Source organism: Nomascus leucogenys, chromosome 8 (genome assembly GCF_006542625.1).
Source record: "Nomascus leucogenys isolate Asia chromosome 8, Asia_NLE_v1, whole genome shotgun sequence".
Lineage (NCBI taxonomy): Eukaryota > Metazoa > Chordata > Mammalia > Primates > Hylobatidae > Nomascus > Nomascus leucogenys.
This window is the reverse complement of record NC_044388.1, coordinates 77,877,881-77,899,811: the sequence shown is the minus strand read 5'-3', so window position 1 is coordinate 77,899,811 and position 21,931 is coordinate 77,877,881. Positions and strand designations below refer to the sequence as shown.

The window sequence follows — 21,931 nt, the reverse complement described above, 5'->3', positions numbered from 1 at the left end:
TGATTTTACCTCCCAGGATCATTTTGATAATGTCTGGAGACATTTTTGATTGTTACAACCCAGTGGCAGTTGGGGAGGCGGGGGGAGGCACTACTGGCATTCAGCAGGTAGAGGCCAGAGTTGTTGCTAAACATCCTGCCACTAAATAAATAATTTCGTGGCCCAAAATATCAGTAGTACCAAGATTGAGAAACCCTGAGCCAATCTTCTACCATACCTAAAAAAAAAATTTTACTTAGAAATATTTTAATTTGTTTGCACAAGCATACTGATTTAGTCAGCCATTATCCTAATGATTCCTTTAAAAAAATTTTTGGAGGGGGAAAATAAAGACTTTTTCTACTTTAGAAAAGAGCAGATCTTCAAAAAAATTGCTTTTCTTAAGGGTATAGTTGTGAAATAGCTTTCTTTCTTTTTCTCTTTCTCTTTCTTTTCTTTTTAGTTGGCTATCTGAATCATTGAGATGAATTGAAAATTAGATCTTAGTAAATAATTCTGCCAGCAGTGGAACTCTAAGGCTCTGATATCAGCTTAAGGCAGCCCAGCCTTACTTCAGAGTCCCCATCTAAAAGATCGGTCACCTTGTTGGATGAATTGCTTCTCCCTCAGGATTAATTAAGAAAATGTTAATACTTTTCTTCCTCTTCTTGCTTCCTTGACCCCTAAACACAGTGTTAACAGCTTCTCTACCTGTACATCAACAATATATCAGTGTATACACCTTCTGAATCCTTCTATGTGTTTCTTCATGCTTGTCCAAAGAACACATGCACAGTAGTTTTGGAGTCATTGTTTTTTTTACAGACTTCTCTGAGACATACTTTTTTCACTTTTACTATGTAAGTTTCCCTGGTTGATAGAGGGCTTGACTTTTTAATAGCTGTAATTATATTCTATAGAATAGACAGAGCGGATGTTTCGGAATTTACTGAACTATTCGCTTAGATATTCAACTGTTTTCTGTTTTTTAAAACCACTTTAAACAATATTGCAAATACATATATACTTTTCTGCTGAATTTTTATTTACCAATAAAATTGGTTTAGTAATGTTTAGTACCAAGAAGGATTAATGAGGATAACTACAAATTATTTGAGCTTCAACTTTTTTTGAAAGTTGTATTTGACCAAAAGGTCCTTCCTCCACACAGTTTTGAAGATAATGTAATTACTGCTCAACCTGACCTGGACAGTGTTATTTCCTTGTTTAAAGGGGGCAAGCAAATATTTTTAGCTAAAATGACAATGTAACAGAAAACCTGTATAGTTCCACAGGATGAATAAAGACAGACTTAGAAATTATATTGGTGAATATGTTATTTTAAGCAATATTAGTTAAAATTTCAAAAGCAGATAATTCAAGGCAACAACAGAACCCTTGTTGGTTTATTGATACAGGGATCCTAATACTGCCTGAAAACTTTTAACAAGGTGTCAAATTCAGAATATGCTTTTTACTGTTAGTAATGTCTATTTATCTGATGATTCATACTTAGTAAATGCATAAATATTGAGTAAATGTTTTAGATTCATTGATCTGCAAGGCAGATGGTATAAGAATAGCCTGGATGCATGAATTCTAATCCCACTTGTGCTGTTGTTGACTAGTACCAATATGCCAAGTTTTCACCTCCTGAGAGCGCCTTTCCTTTCCTTATTGTAAAATTGTTTCTAAAGTGTTTTGATTGTAAAAAGTTCTGATTTATTATCCTGCACGTTGTTTTAAAGAAATGGATGATAAAATCATATCCTTATTTAATATTGCATATTTCCATTGCCCTGACTCAGTGCAGAGTAAATCAACAACATTGAAAAGCTAGTTGGGAATCGGAGATGATAGATAGCTTTTCGTAAGTTTTTGGGTCCTTAACCAATATTTGGTATGAGATTCGCTCAATGGTGTGTGTGTGTGTGTGTGTGTGTGTGTGTGTGTGTGTGTGTGTGTGTATTTGTGTGTTAGAATTCATCAGACAAGAAAATTAATTTCTATTTTAGATATTTTACAAAGAATCACTTATTCCTAGGATTATTCCCCAAGACATCTGAAATCTTAATTTGCATATCTATGTGGCAAAGCTTTAAATTTAAGTTATCTAGTAGTTTAACATAAAATCCTACTGAAACACTCATTAACACATTTGAGTATACTATGTAAGTTCAGAATATAAATTACTTACTACTGAGCCATGCTGCATTAAGTTAATCTTTATATTGTTAGATTATTTTTATGTTAAGGAAACATTATCCTAGATTCGGTTTTTCTAGATATATAGAAAGGGAAATAGTGGATGTTTTTATTATGTTGAATGAAACTGTGCATTGAAGCTATTATACTTAAGAAACATTTTTATGACAGTTTAGCTTTTTCAACTGCTTTCATTATGTTATGTCTTTTAGAAGTCTATCAGGGTATTTTTAATGTCTTAACTAACAATATGATTTTTGAGCTATGTTTCTGTCGTGTTGTTTCTCATCACTATATGGATAGAATTAATTATATAGCAACAATGCCTCTGTGCTCCTTTACCACCACAAAATACTTACTTTATTTTAATTCTTATTTATTAGTTGAATTATTTATTACATTAATTTAATTCTTATTTTCTTTGATGTTTTATGAAGCCGAGTTTATTTTCATAATTATGTCTCATAATTCTGTACAATAATTGTTGGAGGAGTATGTTTAGTGAAAACAAATTAAAGGTGGAAAAGATACTATTCTTTCCCAGCATTAGTAATAATGAAGCTCAATTTCAAGTCATATACTTTTTTGTTATTTGGGTATTGAATATCAGTTTTTGTGAAACTAACATTGCAACCTATAGAGTTGAAGAAAGAGATATTTCTGATATAATCTTATAAATCAGGGTGTAGGAAAATAAAAACTTTATTTTGTAGATTAAAGCTCACCCTATGTTACATTAAATTTTAATAACATTGATATTCTGCTTGCTTTACGAAACCTTTTATTACAAACAGTTATGAATATGAACATCTCATTTGACTACTGATGAACAGAGGGAAAAATCTAAATTAAAACTTTAAATACCACTATTTAATTACCCAAATGGCTTTGACTGTGTTAAAGAGTGTCTGGGATTATTCTGTTTTTCAATTTGTTTTAATGCTTCCTTGGTAAAAGCTGATGGATTCCCAGGCCCATTGCTGTCACTGATGAACTATATAAAGATAAATGACATTATGGTAAATTCCACTTAATGACACATTTTTAATTTTCAGAACACAGACATTTTCAGGCTAGTGAATGAAGGCTAATTACCTCAAGATCAGAACAAAATAACTCCTCATTTCGAAAGATAATAGAAAAGAAATGTTGCAGATTAATGATGCTATTTATCTTTAAAGGAAAAAAATTTTATCTTTATCCAGATAGCATAGCTCCCTGAGGAGCGTGGTTATAAAATGAATCTGAAGTCGCAACTTAATAGGTTATTAAAATTGTGAGTGCAGGCTCTCCTGCTTTAGTCTTTCCATAAATTTAAATTGAAGGTCTGCTTTATTCAAAAAGGAGCAGCTTGTTTATGAGGCCAGTGGGAGCAACATACGTTACTGACAAAAGATGCATTTAACTTCATTCTAATATCTTGCTTCTTTATTTCTCTGAATGACTCTCACCTATTTGAAAAAGTATTTTGAAATTTTGTTACCACTCTTAATTGATACCTAAGTGGAAGGGCCATACTTAGACTTGTTTAAGATTAAAATAAAAATGAATGCTGTAAATAAAAGCTGTAAAAGCCTTTACTGCACACATATAAATCGATTTGTAATTGATTTAATTGTGTATGTGTATATTTTTAAGCATTTTAATTTTGTTATGTAAGAGGAAAATATCTTGGCCTATGAGGGTTTGATTTTGTGGTCACAGTTGGAATTTATGTAGGAATTGTTCAATAAACCATTATTCACAGTTAAAGGATTAGCAATAATCCTTTTGCTACACTCCCACACAAGTAACAAAGTAGTGACTCAGAGAATATTACTTGATCATAGAGGCTTTAAACTGTTCCTGACATCCTAAACTCCTGTCTTTTGCTGTAGGTAATAGAACTGTTATTTCTTTACTAACAAGGTCATATAGCATTTTCTGTAATTTTCATTCTTGTCTCTTAGAAAGTACATGAATTGCCTGTATATGGTTCATATTTCTGAGCCGCAGAAAAATGTTTGTGAGCATGAAAGGAAATAATTGTTGCTTGCATCTGATAGAAATTTTATTATATTATTGTGAGACATTATTTTATTGCTCTAAATGGTTAGAAAACATATGTTTATCTTGGCCATACGCGGTGGCTGATGCCTGTAATCCCAGCACTTTAGGAGGCCAAGGTGGGCAGATCACCTGAGGTCAGGTGATCGAGACCAGCCTGACCAACATGGTGAAACCCCATCCCTACTAAAAATACAAAATTAGCTGGGCATGATGGCACACACCTGTAATCCCAGCTACTTGGGAGGCTGAGGCAGGAGAATTGCTTGAACCCGGGAGGCGGAAGTTGCAGTGAGCCAAGATCACACCATTGCACTCCAGCGTGGGCAACAAGAGAGAGACTCCGTCTCAAAAATAAATAAATAAATAAATAAATAAATAAATAAATAAATAAATAAATAAATAAAAAGTGTATCTTATAGGGAGAGCATTATCTCATTGCCCATGGCATAATTTTGGCATAAAATTTTCTGTTAAGACATTTCTTAGAACAACCAGAAAATGGAAGTCTTTGTAATTTTAGTTGTAGTATGCATTTGACTGTTATGAAAGCCTCTTATTTTTAAAATGTTCTTAAGTAGTTTTGACTCTGTAGGTTAAGGATAATTTCTAATAATTATTATTAAATTTGAAATCAGATATTCATATTTACTAAAAACTGTAGGAAAATACTATAAAATGCACTTTATCCTCTATCTCACTTTTCTTATTATTACTATTTAAAATTTCAGTAATATTCCTACAAGGCTCCCTTTATTCTTTATTTGCTACAGGTGTGTCTATCTTACAGTGACTTAAGGAGAGAAGCTGATGAGAATTCTGAAGGTTATGTTTTATAGTTAGAATCCTTCAGTGAAAACACAGATGAATATTTTTCTTAATACTAAAATAATTTGTTTATATAATTACCTTATTTCTAATTCTTAATAACAGTATCCGTGAAAATAGAAATGTTTCATGCATATGAGAGAAATTTCAGTAATTATTTGTATCTTCTAAATTCATTTTTAAATGTGGCAAGCAGTGTGTCTATAAGCCTATATGTTATTTCACAATAATTTTTGGAAATTTTCTGTTTTAGTCTATGTGAGTCATGTAAAAATTATAAAAACTTTTAGGAACTCAAGCAGCCTTCAATCAGTGAAAGAATTGTTTAGCATGATAATACAAAAATAAAACCTATAGTATTTTGGCACCTTATAAAGCTCTCCTTCCCCCTCAAATTTGATTAAAGTGGATACTTAGAATGTATGCAGTACATGTTTTCCGCATGGTTATTATCCTTCAGCTGAAAAAAAACCCTTGTGATTATTGTTAGGATAATATACACTAAAATGTTCTAGAGCATGAATAATATTGTGTCCATGCTCTTGTCTAATTTTTCCCAATTATTGCTATTTTAAATTTCCAACAGTGTCTTGTACTTAATCTTCATATGTGAAGATGAGTTTATTCTAAGGACATTTACGCACAACTTAGAGAAAATGTCAGAGATTGTCAGGGTTATATTTTAGAGTCAGAGGTAATCCTACTCTGGATATGAAGATAAATCATTTTTTTAAATGTGCCAGTTTTCTCTTCAGTAATGATGATCTTGAATGAGTATTCTGTTTGGAAATTCTCTGCTTATGGCCTATCAGTAGTTATTCCTTTGGATATGTACTTTGGAAATTCTATTTTAAAGCATGTCATTAGTTCTTTAGACTTAATCATCTTCTAGTTCTTTTTGCCAGACTCTGATTTTTAAATTTAGCAGTAGCCTATGAAAAATCATATGGAAAAGAGACAAATTTAGGGCCATTAAATTCCTAATTATGGTTTCATAACAAGGATCACAAGCTATTTACTGTATAACTCCGTGACAGCTCTGGAATTTTGTTTCGATTGTCAAGTAGCAGATGAATCTAAGTATAAAGATTCTTGAAAGGGCAAAAAAAAAATCTTTGTGGATTCAAATCCTCAAATCCAACTACAATTAAATAATAAGGCCTTATCAGAAGTTATGAAGCATAATAAAGTGCTTTGTCTTTCCACTTGATTCCTGACTGACTCCCCAAGTTAACTATTACGGGTTCATGGTAAGGCATACAATCAGGAGTGAGATCTAGGTTTTAATTTTAGCACTGGCTCAAGTTTTCATAATGTATATAAATTCGTTCCCCCGTGTTTATTTTCTTACCTATAAAACTTCGGGGTTTAAATGCATTCAAATTGTATCCTGGGCCAGGCGTGGTGGCTCACGCCTGTAATCTCCTAGCACTTTGGGAGTCCAAGGCTGATGGATAACTTGAGGTCAGGAGTTCAAGACCAGCTTGGCCAACGTGGTGAAACCCTGTCTCTACTAAAAATACAGAAATAGCTGGGCGTGGTGGCACGCACCTGTAGTCCCAGCTACTCAGAAGGCTGAAGCAGGAGAATTGCTTGAACCTGGGAGATAGAGGTTGCAGTGAGCCGAGACTCCGCCGCTGCACTCCAGCCTGGGTGACAGAGCAAGACTCCATCTCCAAAAATAAAAATAAAACAAATTGTATCCTGCAGAGCTTTAGAGATGGGAAAGAAGGTATTAGAGAGGGGAAAGTCTGGTGGGCCACTCTGTAACTCTGCAGTCTTTTTTCTCCTTCCCTGCTTAACTATAGCTAGAGCAACATTTTTTTTTTTTTTTTTTTTTTTTTTGAGATTGGGATTCTCACTTGAACCAGAGAGGCAGAGGTTGCAGTGAGCCAAGATTGCACCACTGCGCTCCAGCCTGGTGACAGAGCAAGACTCCGTCCAGAAAAAAAAAAAAAAAAAAAAGATTGGGATTCTGCTTAAGGTTTGAGAAAAATGTTCTTTAAAAATGAAAACTAAAAACAGAAAACAAAAGTTTTAAAACCACTTCCAGAATGGGCCAGGAATTGTCAAACTATGGCCCACAGGCCACATCTGGCCCAACGCCCAATTTTTTGTAATGAATGTTTCTTTGGACAAAGCCACGCTCATTCATGTACATATTGCCCATTATGCAGCAGAGTTAGTAGTTGTGACAGAGATTATATGACAAGCAGAGGTCAAAATATTTATCTAGCACTTTACCAAAAAAGTTTGCCAACTCCTACACTAGGTACTCACTAACTAATTTTATACCTGAAAATTAATTCCTTGAGATGGCTTAACTTCTGCTATATGCACTTCTCCCTCTTAGACTGCACACTAATTCGTGGCTAATTCTTTTTGTTTTAATGCATTATTAAGGATTAATCTTCAGGGAACTATGTAGCCTCTGTATTTCCTGGCACTTTTTTTTTTTTTTTTTTTTTTTTTTGAGACGGAGTCTTGCTCTGTCACCCAGGCTGGAGTGCAGTGGCATGATCTTGGCTCACTGCAACCTCCGCCTTCCGGGTTCACACCATTCTCCTGCCTCAGCCTCTCCTAGTAGCTGGGACTACAGGTGCCCCCCACCATGCCCGGCTAATTTTTTTGTATTTTTAGTAGAGACGGGGTTTCACTGTGGTCTCGATCTCCTGACCTCGTGATCCGCCCGCCTCTGCCTCCCAAAGTGCTGGGATTATAAGCTTGAGCCACCGCGCCTGGCCCCGGCACTCTTTTAAGAATTATTTTGTGCATATTATTTTTCCTAAGGGATATAAAAATAAATATTGAATAGGAAATGTTTCATAGCCCCTAGCCAGTTGGATTGGCAAAATTAATGCATCTGAAATGATTATAGGACATTTTAAGATATAATGTGGTATATTTAAAATCATGTGAGTCCAAAAGTTTAAATTGTGTAAGTCTAAAAGTAAGTTTAGTAGGAGTTCAGAGAAAATCAGTGTGGCTGGAATAGTCTATTTAGGTTTTCTTATTTTATTTTTTGATGAAATGTAACTTGAACTGGTCTCTGAAGACTAGGCAGAATTTGAATAGATATCAAGGAGGTCAGGACATTCCTTGGGTGAGGAAGGTTTAGTGAAGGGTGGTGAAGGTTATTGGGTCCATGGAAGAAGTGAAAATGAGGTGTGGTATTAATAAGGAAAGAAAGGGATGCTTACCAGATGATAGAGTTTGATGTGGAAAATACTTGTAAATCACTTTGTGTTTCTGAGTAAGGAAGTGATGAAACATACATACAAGTAATCAGTCAGACAGCTATTGTTCAGTACTATACTCAGTGCTTCAGAAGCTATGTAGGTTATAGATTGTGATCATGTGTTTTCAGGGGCCTTATATTCCGATTAGACTGTTAAGATTGGTGGTCAGTCATAAAATGGAAGGGCATCGGCCAGGCGCGGTGGCTCATGCCTGTAATCCCAGCACTTTGGGAGGCCGAGGCGGGCAGATTACTTGAGGTCAGGAGTTCTAGACCAGCCTGGCCAACATGGTGAAACCCCATCTCTACCAAAAATATAAAAAATTAGCCGGGTATGGTGGTGCATGTCTGTAATCCCAGCTACTTGGGAGGCTGAGGCAGGAGAATAACCTGAACCCGGGAGGTGAAAGTTGCAGTGAGCTGAGATTGTGCCACTGCGCTTCAGCCTGGGTGACAGAATAAGACTCCGTCTCAAAAAGAAAAAAGGAAGGGCATCACATGATACTGCCAAATGTGAGTGATTGATAGTACTGTGGGAGTTTGAAGGAGCGAGAAATTACTGAGAGCTGTTGGAATCATGAAAAATTTCTTGTAGGGCTAGCATTTTTGCTGGGCCTTGAGGGATAAGGAAGATTCGTACAGGTATAGTTTATATAGGTAGAGAGAAGGGTATTGTGGGCAGGGATAAAGAAGTGAGCAAAGGTATGGAGATAAAACATTGTTTTATATGAAGAACAATGAGGAGAGAAGTCTGATTTGTTCAAAATTGATTAAAAGATAGAGTGCTGAAGCTCAAAAATAAGGAATTCTGGGGGCAATTTTGTGAAGACCGAATGCAAGTTGGCTAAGTGAGATTTCTTTGTTCTCTTGAACTTTTCCAAAATTTTTTCCCCACACAAGTAGTAGAATTGTCTCTTCAAGCAGAATGTTGCTAAATAACCTCCATGTGTAAAAGAGACAAATGCAGAGTTGCCTTAATCAACTTGGGTTGAAGAATGTGGAGCTTACCAGGTTCCACCAGTGCAGCCACAGAGGCACATCAGTAACACCCTTATTGCCCTGAGGAACAGTTTGAAGAATTTTGCACTAAGCCTTAAGAAGCTGTTAAAAGTTTTAGGGCAGACCTAGAGAAATACTGATAACATGATTAATCCACTGGTATGCAGGATAGAGTGGGAGGAAACATGGGATAAGAAAATGATGATAGTATTAGAGATTTAAGGACCTGAGTAAGGATGGTGGTAGTAAGAATAGAAAAGGAGAAAGAAGAGTGGCCTTTCAAAGGGAAAGATCCATAATGTAGCAGCTATTATAAATGACATCACCACGGTTAAATATTTGAATAAACAATGGCTATGGATAATCATTTAGAACACTGGAAATAGAGAAAATATTAATAGAAAAGAATAAGCAGGCAAGGATAGTATGTAGAGACAAAGGGTGGAACATTTTAAGGCAGGAATGGTCAATATTGAATTCCACAGAGACTATGGAATCTAATTTTGATTTGAGGCATTGGTTGGTGAGTGCACAGTTTCTAAATATATGGTAATATGGTTTCTCTGAATTGAGCATGATAGTGCGTAACTAGATTAAGATGAGTAAGAGTTGAATAGAGAAAGTAAACTCAAGAAAAAGTCAAAGAAAAAAATGATGGCTCTGTTGATTAATTGAATACAGGGAATGAATAAGAGAAACATGAAATACAAGTACTAAAAATGATCTTAGTGGATTTTTTAAAAAATTGTTTTTTTTTTGTAAACTTAAGGTATGGAAACTAGTGTAGTATGTAAATGTGAAACCAGTAGTTATTCATTTACTCAAATATGTTGTGTTTGCTCTGTGTAAGGCGTTGTACTAGGTTCTATAAAAGATTGATAAAGATTCATTTTCAATAGCAAAACAAACAGAACCTTGGAATAAACTTAACAGGAAGTGTGTGGAGTTTATAAAAAATACTATAAAAATGAACAGAGGGATAGTAAAGGAGAGTTGATCAGACGGAAGAGCATACATTTTAACTGAATGAAGAGACATTATTAAGATGCCAGCTTTCCACAAAATAATCGATAACCTTGGGGGATTGTTTTATGGCTTGACATAATGATCTTAATATTTGTCGGAAAAATTACTGAGAGATTGGCATAGAAAATTTTTTTAAAAAAACAAATGGTGACGTGTCCTGCCAGATATTAAATTTGATGATAAGCTTATAACAGTTAAGATAACGTAGAACAGGCCAAGGAATAAACAGACCAGAATAACAGAATGTGTGTGTGTGTGTGTGTGTGTGTTTTCAAGTATAAAGAAGAGTGTAGTACATTATACAGGTGAGATTTTTAATTTGGGGAAAGGATGGATTAGTTAGTAAGTGATACTGGAGAAAAGTTGCATTTCTGCTCCATACTATACATCAAAATAAATTCTAGATAATTTAAAATTTGCTGTTAATATTAAATGAAACTATAAAGTACTAGAAGGAAATGTAAGTGAATTATTTTATATTTCAAGAGGACTTCTTAAGTATGACATAAGAAGTTAGAAACCATAGTTACCAATGTGACAAGAATGTTCAAGAAACTGGTAGGATTTAACTACATCTGCATGAACACCTTTTGAATGTGAACAATCATTAAAAACAAAATTGAGAGGAAACTGCAAAAAACCCACAACTTATGTGATTAATAAAAGGGCTTTTAGTCTAATTGTATAAAATAGCCTTAATCTAATTACATAAAATAGTCTAAGAAACCAGTAAAGAAACGCTCTAGTGGGGAATGTGGGCCAAGCATAAGAACTAGTGGTTCCTAGAAGAAGGAACATAAGGAAAATGTTTACCGTCACTACTAATAAAAATCTAAGTGCCATTTAAATCTGTTAAGATGGCAGATCATGATAAAATGAGCATTCATATACATATATGTATGTATGTATATATGTATATGGCTATGAGTTTTAGTGAGTTTCTTGCAGAAAGGCAATTGGGCCATAGTTACCAAAAGTCTTAAATGTGGCTACTGTGGGCACACTGCCTATGAGGTAGCCCTGCTACACAAGGAACAGTTTTAAAAAAAAAAGTCTTAAATGTAATAGATATTGTATTTGAATGTTTATAGTAGGATTATTCACAATAGCCAAAAGTTGGAAACAACCCTAGTGTCTATTAAAAGATGCATAGAAAACCATAATGTGGTATCTACATACAACTGAATGTTACTCAGCCATTAAATGTAATGAAAATCTGATACATGGTACAATATGGATGAACCTTGAAAACTTTGTGTTAAGTGCAGTAAGCCTGACATAAAGGGACAAATTTTGTATGAGCTCACATAAATGAAATATCTTGAATAGGCAGATTAATAGGTAAAGAAATATATGAAAGGTTACTGGGGGTTGGGTGAAAGGTTACTGGGGGTTGGGTGGGAGAAAGAAGTTGGGGGAGGTTACTTAAAGGGTAGTTTCTCCTTGGTGGTGATAAAAGTGTTTTGAAAATAGTAACAATGGTTGCACAACATTGTGAGTATAATTAATGATACTAAGTTGTACATTTTAAAACGGTTAAAATGACAAATCTTACGTTTTTTATATTTTACCACAGTAAAAGAGAAAAATGACAATAATGTCACGTTTCACTTACAGGAATTTGTTCTAAGGAATAATAGAGTATATGTAAGGTCTTTACTACAGAGTTGGAAACAACCCAGATGTTCAATAATAATGAATTCTTTGCTGTGGTATAGTCTATAACCATTGACAGTGATTGAACAAATATTTAATAGAATATTATGATTTAGCAAGTGAAAATATAGGTTGTAAAACAGCATGCACCCATTTTTCATTTAAAAAAATTTATGAGGCCGGGCGCGGCAGCTCACGCCTGTAATCCCAGCACTTTGGGAGGCCGAGGCGGGTGGATCACGAGGTCAGGAGATCGAGACCATCCTGGCTAATATGGTGAAACCCCGTCTCTACTAAAAATACAAAAAAATTAGCCAGGCGAGGTGGCGGGCGCCTGTAGTCCCAGCTACACGGGAGGCTGAGGCAGGAGAATGGCGTGAACCCCAGGGGGTGGAGCCTGCAGTGAGCCAAGATCGCGCCACTGCACTCCAGCCTGGGTGAAAGAGCGAGACTCTGTCTCAAAAAAAAAAAAAAAAAATTTATGCATAAAAAAGACAATGTTCTATTAAAAATTGAAGTGGTCTTCTTTGGGTGATAGGATTACAGAGGTTTATCAAATGCTTGTTTATACCCTGAAAATGTAAAACTTAGGTTCTGGTTCTTTTTTATTTTTATTCTTTTAAGATAAAAGGAGATTTTTGTCTTTAAATATTAATAAAGGGGTCACAAACAGTATATTAATTTTTTAAAAGGAAAAATCTTTTTATAATTGAGTATACCGCTTGCAAGAGTTTGAGATACTTTTAAGAATTCAGGTTAAACTTACAAAATCATTTTTAATACAGAGATCAATGAAAAATTATCCAAAGACATTAGTTCCATGTACTGGTAATGGTTACCAAAAGCCTTGAAGTGTACAAATTTTTAAAATCAGTGTGGCAACTATCCCAGGAATTGGAAGTCTGTGTTTCTTCCCCTCTCTAAGATTCAGGTCGTGTGTGTATATGTGTGTATTTTAATTTTTAAAGAACATAGAAGTAATGTAGGCTCCTAGCCATGACAGAGTCCCAGGGACTGAATTTACACTCCTGCTTCAAACTAGAAAACCAGTCAGCAAAATAAAATAATTGTTTATAGACATTGGATAATATCCAGTATAGGACACTGATCTTAGAAGGGAAATGAAGTGACTTCTGTAGCTCTTCCCAACTTATTGCCTAGAGACAGTTTTGGTACAGGGAAGGCAGACATATTGAGATCTTGGGCAGGTGGCATCACACTACATTGAAGAGATAGATTTTGAAGTACAAGGAGGCCAATGTGTCTAGAATTTGTGGATAAAATTACTAGAGAGTAGTGAGATGCATCAGGACAGAAGTGTGGAGATCCACAAATCTCCACAAAACTCAATGAACCTCTTGAGTTTCTGAGCGAATACTCATCTGTGCATGTGTGACAAGAAATTACCCAAGGCTGAAGAAAGAATAACTGGAAAGGAGCAGGTGTAGCGATCCATGGAGCTCATGCAAAACGTTTACACCTATACATTTCTCTCTTAGCAGGGCTTTCACTGCATTCCATGTTTTGGCAGTAAAGCTGAAGAACATTTAAGCCAGACCAATCAGGAATTAAGAGAAAGAATAATTCAATTTATCCCTGGATTATTATTGAATTATTTTATTCCTATTGTGAGTAATTCTATAAACATTCAAGTACAGAATTGAAGACCAATCAGGAATAAAATGAAAGAAGACATAAATTACCATCATTAGTAATGCAAGGAGGAACATCACACAGATCCTAAATTTTACGGAAAATCAATAAATTCAACAACTTAGATGAAATGGACAAATTCCTTGAAAGTTAAAGTTAAGAAGAAATAGATAACCTGAATGGTCTTATTAAAGAAGGTGAATTGTTAGATTAAAATCTTCCAGTAGAGAAACATCCAAGTCCAGATAGCATTAGTCGTATATTATATCGAGCTTTAAAGAAGGAATAATACCAATTCTTCACAAACTCTTCCAGAATATATAAGATAAGGTAACACTTCCAAACTAATTTTATAAGATTTGTATTACTATTACAGAAAACACAGACAAGATACTACCAGAAAGCTACAGATCTATATGCTTCATGAATATAGACACAAAAAATTATTAACAAAATATTAGGAAATGAATTCTGTAATATATTAAAAGATTAATATGTCATGATCAAGTGAAGTTCATTCTAGGAAGAAAGGTTGGTTTAACGTGAAAATTAAGCAACATTATTTACTGTATTAACAGACTAACAGGAAAAAAATATTTTCCTCAATAGATGCAGATAAAGCATTTTGCAAAGTTTATCACCTGTTCATGATAGATTAAAACAATAAACAAAAATCTTGCAAACTAGGAGTACAAGGGGCACTTTCTTAATCCAATTCAAGGGCGCTTTTAAAAACCTGCAACTAATGACTGAATGCTCTCACTTTAAAACTGGGAAGAAGACAAGGCAGTCCCTTCTCAGATACATTTCTACATTGTACTGGAAGTCATGCTGCCAGTGCAATAAGGCAATAAAAAAAAGCTGAAGGCATACGAAATGGAAAGAAAAATATTAAATCATCTTTAGTTGCAGTTGACATAAAAATCTAGTTAGAAAATTGGAGAGAATCTCAAATAAGCTACTGGCACTAATAAGTTTAGCAAAATTTTTTGTAAGAAACAAGGTCAATATTCAACAACTAATTACATTTCTGTATACTAGCAACAAACAATTGGAACTTGAGTTTTTAAATATGCCATTTTCACAGTATCAAAAAATGTGAGATATTAATAGTAATCATAGCAAAAATGTATAACAGCTTTACAGGGAACACTATAAGGCAATGCAGAGAAAAAGAGAATCTAAATAAATGGAGAGTTATACCATGTTCATGGATGAGACTTTATATTTTTAAGGTTGCAATTTTTTCCAGATTTATCTATTTATTCAGTGCAGTATCAGTCAAAATTCCAGCAGGCTTTAAAAAAACTTAAGTTGAGTTTTCTAAATTGATTATAAAATGTATTTGCAAATGCAAAAGGATCTAGAATACAATGATTAAAACAGCAGGATAGTATTGTAAAGATTAACATACAGATGTATGGGACAGAAAAGAATCTAGTAGATTTACATAAAGATACCAAACATTTCAGTTGGGAAAGGACAAGCTTTTCAGCAAATTGGTGCTGGACCAATATATAGCCATATGCCAAAAATGAACCATATCTCTTCCATCACACAACATACAGTAATTAACTTGGGACATACTACAGATTTAAATGTAAGAATTATATGAAAATTCTAAAAGAAAACAGGATATTGGCTAGGCACAGTGGCTCATGCCTGTAATCCCAGCACTTCGAGATGCCGAGGTGGGCGGATCACGAGGTCAGGAGATCGAGACCATCCTGGCTAACAAGGTGAAACCCTGTCTCTACTAAAAATCCAAAAATTAGCCGGGCTTGGTGGTGGGCGCCTGTAGTCCCAGCTACTCATGAGACTGAGGCAGGAGAATGGCGTGAACCCGGGAGGCAGAGCTTGCAGTGAGCCGAGATTGCGCCACTGCACTCCAGCCTGGGCAAAAAGAGCGAGACTCCGTCTCCAAAAAAAAAAAAAACACACACACAAAAAACCAGTATATCTGAATACCTTGGGTTATATATTTTAATATTTGATACAAAAGGCACAAGCTATAAAAAGAAAAATATAAAATTTGGACTTCATCAAAATTTAAAATATGTAGACTTCAAAGGATACTTTAATAAGCTGAAAATGCAAGCCACAGACCTGGAGAAAATATTTGCGAAGGATTTATGTCTAGAATATGCAAAGAACTCTTACAACTCAATAATAATAAGATGAACAATCCAAGTAAACATGGGCAAAAGATTTATAGATATACTAAAGGAGATATACAAATGGCAAATATAAGTTAATGAAAAGATCAAAATCATTAGTTATTAGGAAAATGAAACTTAAAACCACAATGAGATACTGCTCTTGTCCACTAGAATAGGTCATAATTGAAAAGATCAACCATTTCAAATATATGGAGAATGTCCAGTAACAAGAACTTGTATACATTGATAGTCATAATGAAAAATTATACAGACTGGAAGAGTCTTTTCTAAGTATATACCTTACCATCCGACCTAGGAGTTCCACTCCCAGGTATTTACCCAAGAGAACTGAAAACATGCCCACAAAGTGACCTGAACCTGTATGTTCCTACTAGCTGTATTTATAATTGCATAAAAACTTGAAATAACCTGAGTGTTCGTCACCTAGTAAACTGATAAGCAAATGTTGATTCATCAATTTAAAGGAACAAATTACTGATGCATTCCACAACATGGAGGAGTCTCTAATTCCTTTTTCTTTCTTTTTTTCTTTTCTTTTCTTTTTTTTTTGAGACAGTCTTGCTCTGTTGCCCAGGCTGAGTGCAATGGGGCACGACACAGCTCACTCTCTGCCTCCCGGATTCAAGAGATTCTTGTGCCTCAGCCTCCTGAGTAGCTGGGATTACAGGCGCACACCACCACGCCCAGCTAAATTTTTGGAATTTTAGTAGAGACAGGGTTTTGCCGTGTTCGCCAAGCTAGTCTCAAATTCCTGGCCTCAAGTGATCCACCTGGGTCGGACTCTCAAAATGCTGGGATTATAGGCATGAGCCACAGTGCCCAGCTTCTAATTCTTTATACTAAGTTACTAAAGTCAGACACAGTGGACTATGTACTGTATTAATCTTTTCCTATGACTATTCTATAAAAGACAAAACTAATGAGAAATCAGATCAGTGGTTACCAGGTTTAAATGGAAGAAATTTTATTGTGAAAAAGCATGAAGGAACCCTTTGGAGGCATGAAAATGTTCTGTACCTTAATTGTAGCTATTACATTATAAATTACTTTATGCATTTGATTTTTCAAAATTTATTGTAAATCTGTAAATTATAAAGGTGATTTTTTTTTTTTTTTTTTTTTTTTGAGACAGGGTCTCACTCTGTCACCTAGGCTGGAGTGCAGTGGCACAGTCGTGGCTAACTGCAGCCTCGAACTCCTAGGCTCAAGCAGTTCTCCCACCTTAGCTTCCTGAGGCAAGCAACACCATGCCTAGCTAATTTATTTTTATTCTTGTTTTTATTTGTAGAGACAGCATTTCAGTTTTGCCTAGACTGGTCTTAAACTCAAGTGATCCTCCTACCGTGGCTTCCCAAAGTGCTGTGATTACTGGTGTGAGCCACTGTTTCTGGCCTGATTTTTAAAATCTGATGAGAAAATATATTCATATAAGAAAATATGAATTTTTATATGAATATAAACATGAATGCTTGTATGAATATATTCATATTATATTCATATAAGAAAATATATTTCTGCATACTTCTACCCAATCACGATAGTTCAATTATAATATGTGAAAAAGAGGGAACTTGTTTTTTTTTTTTTTTTGAGACAGAGTCTCACTCTGTCTCCTGGGCTGAAGTGCAGTGGCACAATCTCAGCTTACTGCAACCTCTGCCTCCCAGGTTCAAGCAGTTCTCCTGCTTGAACTGTAGCTGGGACCATAGGCGCCCACCACCATGCCCGGCTAATTTTTTGTATTTTAGTAGAGAAAGGGTTTCACCGTGTTGCCAGGCTGGTCTCGAACTCCTGAGCTCAGGCAATCTGCCCTCCTTGGCCTTCCAAAGTGTTAGGATTACAGGTGTGAGCCATCACACCCAGCATGTATTTTAATATATTACATTGATAATTTAATATTACATTGATTAATGGCTCACAGCTTCTTTGTATAAATGGCTCAAAAAGCCATCAACAGGGGAGTAGTTAATTCAGGTACATTCAAACAATAAAATGCTATATAAGAATTAAACATCAATGTTTTTCTATGAATAAAATGGGCAACTTTTTACAATATAGTCATATGTCACTTACTGACAGGGATACATTCCAAGAAATGTGTAGTTAGGCAATTTTATCATTGTGTGAACATCATGGAGTATACTTACACAAATCTAGATGGCATAGCCTCATGCACACCTAGGCCATATGATATCTTATTGCTCCTAGGTTATGAACTTGTATGGCATGTTATTGTACTAAATACTGTAGGAACTTGTAACACAGTGGTAAATATTTGTGTATCTAAACATAGAAAAAGTGCAGTAAAAAATATGGCATAAAAGGTAAAAGTGGTATACTTGTATAGAGCACTTACTATGAATGGAGCTTTTAGAACCAGAAGTTGCTCTGGTCAGGCAGTGAGTGAGTGTTGAGTAAATGTGAAAATTTACATTACTGTAAATTTTATAAGCCCTGTACACTTAGGCTACACTAAATTTATTAACTTTTTCTTTAATAATAGATTAAACTATGCTAGTTACAACATTTTTATTGTATCAACTTTTTACTTTTTAAACTTTTTGATTCCTATAATACTCAGCATAAAATACACTTTGTATAGCTATGCAAAAATAATTTCTTTATATTCTTATTCTATCAGCTTTCTTCTAAAGATTTTTAATTTAGTTATTTGTTTGTTTGCCTTTTAAACGTTCTTGTTAAAACCTCATACACAGAAGCACACATTAGCCTGGGCCTAATAGGGTCAGGATCGTTAATATCGCTGTCTTCCACCTCCAAATCTTGTCCACTGGAAGGTCTTCAGGGACAAAAACACACACAGAACAGTCATCTCCTGTGGTAAAAATGACTTCTGGAATTCCTCTGAAGGACCTGTTTTACTGTTAACTTTTTAAAAAAGTAAGTCGAAGGAGCACACATTAAAATAACAATAAAAAGTATAGTAAATACATAAACCAGAAACAGTCGTTTATTGTCAAGTATTAGGTACTGTGCATAATTGTATTGCTAGACTGTTAATGACTGGCAGTACAGTAGGTTTGTTTACACAAACATTACCCCAAACCCATGAGTAATGCATTGTTAAAACATAACAGTGACTACGCCATCACTAGGTGATAGGAATTTTATGGGACAGCTTCCATATACTTGTTTTGTTATTGGCATGGTATGTGACCATATATTGAATTGGGAAGAAAGGACATAACAGCAAGATCTCACTTTTGTTGGGAATAAATGTGGGATGGGGCATTATTTTATGAATGTGTATATAGAAAAGATATTAAATATCAAGTGTTTATTGGAGTTAGGTTGGTAGCAGCTTTTCTTTTTTTAAAATAATAAAATATATTTTGAATTTTCTACTCAATATTTTTTCTCTCCATTGGAATATAAGCACCGTGAGAATAGGAATTTTTGTTTCTCCTCTGTTGCCATATTGCAGATCCTAGAACAGTATTTCATAAATATGTGTAGAATGAATGAATTTTTTATCTAGCTGGACCTCAGACTAGATTTTTTTTCATTGATTTGTTTTTGTTTTAATTACATAGTTGTGATTATTGGAACTTTATGATTCTATGTGGTGGAATAAGTTCTCCTTGTTAGTCATATTTAAATTACTCTAGACTTTTTTTACACTACTTATAAACGTCCTTTTGGGTTTTTTTGGTTTTATTTGTTTGTTTAGTTTTTGAGACAGCCTCACTAGGACACCCAGGCTGGAGTGCAGTGGTGCGATCTCTCTCGGCTCACTGCAATCACTTGAATCCCTCTGGGGTTCAAGCAATTCTCCTGCATCAGCCTCCCCAGCAGTTGGGACCACAGGGTGTGCACCACCATGCCCCACTAATTTTTTCTATTTTTAGTAGAGACGGGGTTTTGCCATGTTGACTAGGCTGGTCTTGAACTCCTGACCTCAAGTGATCCACCCGCCTCAGCCTCCCAAAGTATTGAGATTACAGGCGTGAGCCACCGTGCCCGGCCATAAACGTCTTTGGGGCTTTAATGGGAATTGCATTAGTTACGTATATTAATTTGGCATCTTTCAATTAGATGTTTAAGATATTAGAATTAATTATTTACATATTCCATATCTTTCAGTAAACTTCGTGGCTTTCTAAATATCAGCTGGCATATTACTTATTAAATATATTTCTAGATGTTTTAATTTTGTTGGTGTTGCTATTGAGATCTGATACACTTTATGTCTTATATTTGTTCCTGGTTAATAGGTAAGCTGTTGTTTTGTATTTTTTTATTAAGCCACCTTCCTGAAAATTATACACAGTATTTTAAAAATTTATAACTCAACATTAAGTTGATTAATGAAAACCAAACCTTTATACCTTAAACAATACATAATTTTGTGGTAGAGGAAGTAGCTGTTTTTCTTCATTTTTTTTTCACCCTAATTGTTGAAAGCTTCGTATCACAATCGTCAAGTATTTATCATTTAAAACTGAGCAGACTCTTAATACTTTGGGGCACATTTCACCTACCCCAAGGCATTAGGCAGAAATGCTGAGGAATCTGGAAGGCTTAGTACTTTCTTCTTTGGTCAGCAAGTGATTGTTGACCCATAATTAATTAATAGAAGAAGGAAGTACTCTCAATGTTTTGGGTCTTTTATCAAAAAGGTATGTTATTCTTAGGATCTTTTCACTGTTACTCCCTTTCTGCTATTCTAAAATATAATCCTGCAGTCTCTTCTTTTTGTTTCTGTTTGTCACATTTCTGCAAACAGCAATGTATTGTGTTAATAGTTATTTCTTTACAGACATTTCTGTGTTTTGGTTTACATGTGTTCTTGCCTTATTTTTCTTAAATTATTTAAAGGAGAGGAATATGTTTTGTGCAGAATTGTGTTAATCAGACGTGTACTAAGCAGTTACTGTGTACAGTGCAGCAGTGAAAGGGAATGATAATACTGAGCACTTCTGTGCCAGTTCTGAACAGTATCGATGCGGAAACCAAGAATCTGAAAGAATAGGTGTCTTGTCAAAATTTAAGAAGCTATGGAGTGTCCATTTGATTCTAAATTCTATAGTCTTAAGTCCTGGCTACACATTAGAATCATCTGGAATATTTAACAAATCTCATAGTTTTATTGTACTCCCCCTCACCCTCACCTTTCATCTAGCCAGGAAATTGATTTCTACAGATAGAGCCTAAGCATCTAGGTGTGCAGGAGAGACATATAATTTTTTAAAGCTGTTACATGATTCTAATTTGCTGCCTTGGTGAAGAACAGGAGTCAGCAAACTATGCCCCATAGGCCAAATCCAACCAACCTCCTGTTTTTGCACTGCCTTGGAGCTAAGAAGGGCTTTAACTTTTTTAAATGGCTGGGAAAAAAATCATGACATGAAAATTCTATGAAATTCAAATTTCACTCTCTGTAAATCAAGTTTTGTTGTAACCAAAGCCTTTGGTAAATTTTTGTTGACATGTCAAGAAATAATTGTTGAGCAACTTTTTCATCACATACACATAAAGAGATAGAGAAATATTTGGGCTCAGTCCCTTCAAATTGCAAATCATTTCTTCTCTTTCCATTTGTTCTTTCGATGAAAGTGTAAATTTTTTTTTATAACTCTTAATATTGGAGAGGAGAAATTGCTAGGCCTAATTCAGTAATCATTTGAGCATGTAAGGTCCTAGGGGTTTGTGTCTTCATGTTTTATATTGACCAATATTAATTCACATGAGACAGTATTCCCAGGTTGGTGGTGTTGGCTTAAGGGTTTAAAGTAACATCACCATTCTATTTCGTTTCCAAATCAAATGTTAATGGATTCCTATAGGTAAGGTATCCCAAGGAAATACTTATTTTCAAAGTACAAATGCTCCTTAACTTACAGTGAGGTTATATTTCTAAAAGCCCATTGCATGTAGAAAATATTTTAAGTCAAAAATTTATTTAATAAGCCATACCTACCAGACATTATAGCTTAGCCTAGCAGATCTTTTTTTTTTTTTTAGATGGAGTCTCGCTCTGTTGCCCAGGCTGGAGTGCAATGGCTCAATCTCGGCTTACTGCAAGCTCCGCCTCCCGGGTTCACGCCATTCTCCTGCCTCAGCCTCTCCAAGTAGCTGGGACTACAGGCGCCCGCCACCA

The 21,931-nt window shown here is 34.9% G+C and overlaps 1 protein-coding gene and 1 long non-coding RNA gene across 4 annotated transcripts in view; one reads left to right on the top strand and one right to left on the bottom strand.

Moving 5' to 3' along the window:
- ZCCHC7 (zinc finger CCHC-type containing 7) overlaps nucleotides 1–21,931 on the top strand; it is a 236,930-nt gene that overhangs the window by 92,022 nt on the left and 122,977 nt on the right. The gene's annotated exons all lie outside the window — the stretch shown is intronic.
- Nucleotides 619–10,697, bottom strand: LOC115836363. The gene is made up of 3 exons (XR_004031386.1): nucleotides 9,671–10,697; nucleotides 2,958–2,962; nucleotides 619–632 (listed from the first exon to the last, which is right to left on the bottom strand). It is a non-coding gene; the product is annotated as an uncharacterized LOC115836363 (long non-coding RNA).